General features: G+C 35.1%; 1 pseudogene; it reads right to left on the bottom strand.

Moving 5' to 3' along the window:
• Window positions 1-1,405: 1,405 nt before the first annotated feature.
• LOC141831784 (heavy metal-associated isoprenylated plant protein 16-like) lies at window positions 1,406-1,982 on the bottom strand (annotated as a pseudogene).
• Window positions 1,983-4,030: the final 2,048 nt, after the last annotated feature.

The following is a 4,030-nucleotide window of genomic DNA, read 5'->3' as shown; positions in this document are numbered from 1 at the left end:
ATTTAAATGTTAAGAGTAAGAAATGTCTATCTGTTCGAATTGTCAATGTGCTTTGATACCCTCCTTCGCATTATAAGACGAGGAGATGAGAGCATTGCTCCCCCATATGACTTGGGGTAGGAGGATAGGTGTACTCCGACAGCATCCTGTCCACTCGGTCACTCAGGAGCAGTGATGACAGAGTGCACAGTTGTCATAGCCCTACCCACTCGACCTCACCATTGTGGTGATGGTAGCTGACTGGCATCAGGGGTGACCATGTCATTGCATCATGTGCATACTGCATGGATTGCATTTATTTATGCTTGCTGCATTTTGGTTGCTACATATGTTTGACATGCACATACAGGAGGCCTAATGGATTTTGGTAGGTGATTCTGGTATGTAAAACTCTTCCATTCTTCCAGTTTTGCATTTCTTACTATCCTTTCAGGAGATTGTACTGGTATGAGTATTACTGCTAGGAATAGTTTACTATACATGTCTGCTGGATATCCGCTGAGTTCGTTGAGCTCACCCCGTTGATTTCATTCTTTTCAAGTTGATGTCAGTCTGGAGAGCCGCCCTGCTAGTCCCCCTGTCGAGATGATCTCGACCAATTGGTTTTCACTATATTTTCAGTATTTGTGTCGGTACTGGTTCTATATAGTATGGACCTTCTTATACATGTTTCAGTTTTTGGTATGCATGTTATAAAATAATAGTTGTGGTTATTATTATCAGTTTTAGTACTTATGAGTATCTTTGTTGTGTATAGATTGTGGCCGTGTAGGCCTTATGAGGGCTATGCTAGCCTTATTATATATGTATTTAGGAAAAATGTAATTGTTACAGAGGAGATGCTGCCGAAATTCTTCGGACAATCGTCTCCCGGGACGTAACATTAACAGTTTTTGAATAATTCTTTTTGATAAAAACTTTAAAGACAGCCGTCGTGACGTGACATCGTAGAAGTTTATCAAATATATTTTTTATTTTGTATTATTTATAACAATTTTTTATTTTTAAAATTTTAAAATATTTTTAATTTTTTAAAATTATGATTTAATTTATGATCTATTTATACATATATTTACCTGTTTTCGAATAATGTTTTATTATTAAATATTTTTTTTGATAAAACTCTTAAAAATAACACTGTCTTGACTTTTCTTTAGTTTTTTAGTTTTCATGTGTATTTTTTTCTATAATTCTCTTTTAATATCCTCTAAAATAATCATTATTCTCTCAGATGGAGATGGCGGCGCCTCCGACTAACAAAAAGCGGACGAATCGGCGAATGGAGCAGAGATCCTGGCTCAACTTCTTTGAGAGGGAAAAAATGAAGAAATCTTTCTCTGTCTCAATATTTCATGGCAAATCAAAAGCAGAGAAAACTGATTAACTGAAGAAGCTAACTCAAATGGAATGAGAAGGCAAAATTGAATATTAGTGCCACAAACAGCCTCACCGGAACATCACATAAGATGAACTCTTTTACAGGATATATATATATAATAACGAAAACAAATCCAATATTTCTTATCATGCTACTAGCTAAGATCTCTTCACATCATGCGACAATTGTCTTCGCCGGTTTGCTAGGTTTCGTAAGGGTACTGATAATGATTATACACTTGTGGGGCTGCAGGATACATGCTCCAGTAGCTCACCGGCGGCGGCTGCCAAGTGATCTTACCGGACTCTGCCACCGGCGCCGGCGCTGGTTTCTTCTCCTCTTTCTTTTCCTCGGCTGATCCGACACTGACAAGGTCGGCACTACCCATCTTCCTCCTCAGGACGGTGGCCAGCACGACCGAGTCAACTCCATCCCCGACCACGATGAGGCAGTCTTTGTCCAGCGACGCAGAGCACACCGGGCAAGCCGACGGCGGTCTTGAGGGCTTTGGAGCGCCTCTTGGCGTCTTCCATGGCCACCACCTTCAACACCACCTTCTGCTCAGCCATCTCAAGAATGAATCAAAAGCAGTGACTAGTGTTACTTGTAGCTTGATTTCAGATTGTGAAGTGGAGAAGCCTTTAATTTATATAGACAGAACAGAAAGCAGGAAAGCGAAGGAAGTGTGAGCGAACTCAGTAGGAAGTCTCCTCGCAGAAGAAGACTCGTAAGTCAAGTCAACCAAGTTCAATGGAGGAAGAGCAGACACTGCAAGGACTTGGAACAGCTAAGTAGCCATCCACTTTTGACTCAAAGTCGAAACAGAAAAGAAGAAATGTTTCTGATGCTTCCATTATTCATGCAGCTACGCTGTCAAGCAGTTCAACCAGTAGCGGGACGAACTTATTCATTAAATGGTGAGACAGAATGAGTCAATCCATCAACTTGATGGATTGAAAAATCTTCAATTAAACTCAACCTAAAACAGATTACAAGTTAGATGAGTCAATCAATGAATCTATTAAAAAATTAAAAAATATTAAAAATTTTAAATTTAGATTACAGTTTAAATTAATCGAATTGAAAATTTTAAACTCGAGTTTTAAATTTTAAAATTGAATTATAAATTTAAACGGATTAAATCCACTAATTTATTAAGTTTTTATTTTAATTTTAAATTTTAAAATAAATAAATAAATATTTTGATTTTGATCAATTCAAATCCGTCATGGATCAATCCACGTGGATCACAGGCTTAGACAGATCAATCCATCTAAATTCATCTTAAAATAAATTGATAAAAATTCAATATAACTCACTTAAATTATTTAATGGAGCGATTAATCCGATGGATTCAATCCAATCCAAATTGACAACTATACAGTTACTAAATTTGATTAGTGTGTAACCATTTAAAGCCATGTAGAAAGTATTTAAACAAACAAAAGAAATAACCAGTGTTTCATCGAGCTCAACTTCACTTTGAGTTCTTCCCTTCCGTAATTTAAAAGCTAAAATCCGTTTAAACACGTAGGCGGTTTCTTTGCATTGGATCCACTAGTAGCCGACATACATCACATCACTGTCATTCTAATGAAACTAAAAAAAAAAGAAATTTCTTAATTTGATAGTGCATAAATGATACATAAAAAATAAATATTTAGACGATATAAAATCATAACAATATATATTAAATAAAAAACATAAAATTTTTAATTAATAATAATAAAATTAGCTAAAATTTATTTAAATATAAATTATCATCATAAAATAAAAGATAAAATCTAATGATGGAAAAATCTAGAGTTAAAATTTAATTAATTAATTATTGTTGTATAAAAATCAAGTTTAATATTATTAATAATGTATAATATTATTTTCGGAGCATAATTGAATTGATTACGATTGAGCAGAGTTGCAGAAATGGGTAAGAGTTCAAATCTCGATGAAGCCGAGACAATATCCTCTCCGTCGTGGCCAACTACAACTTCTCGATTTATCTCTTCATAGATGGTCATGGAGCTGAACATGTGGAACCGCTGAGATGGCAGATTCCACCTTATTACAGAAATAATGTATAATATTATTATTATTGTTATAAACAACGTATAATAATTAATGATTAATAATATTATTAGTTACTTGATAATTATTATCTTCTTATTTTATCTTCTTCTTAATTATCACTTGTATTAGGTGATCCATTGTACCTATTAGTTAATCCATTATACTAAATTATCGTATATGACTTTAGTTATGTGATTATTAGGTAATTACATAATCAAGATTATAGATATAAAATTCAATCTCACTTCAAATTCTGAGACCAACGAACTTTTTCGTAAACTTTTTTATACTAGGCTTTTTGAATTGGAATGCACAGATGAGATAAATGCTCAAAGGATTAGTTGAATCGATGAATTGGATCAGATCTGGATCGTTCGATCTGAGAGTATAACATTTAATATAGCCCTGTTAATCTAATCATCAGTGTGAGGGTTGTAACCCTTCAGATCCCCATTCCCTCATCAGTCGTCGTTGGATCCAATGATCCATTCGATCTGACGCTCAGGAATGAACATAATCCCGGCGGTCAATCGGTGTCGGCCGTGCCGACGCTCAGATCGCATCACATGTGATCCATCACACCTT

Source organism: Curcuma longa, chromosome 7 (assembly GCF_044706935.1).
Source record: "Curcuma longa cultivar G26 ecotype Majalengka, Jawa Barat chromosome 7, ITB_CL_G26_1.1, whole genome shotgun sequence".
NCBI lineage: Eukaryota > Viridiplantae > Streptophyta > Magnoliopsida > Zingiberales > Zingiberaceae > Curcuma > Curcuma longa.
This window is presented reverse-complemented; position numbering and strand designations above follow the sequence as displayed.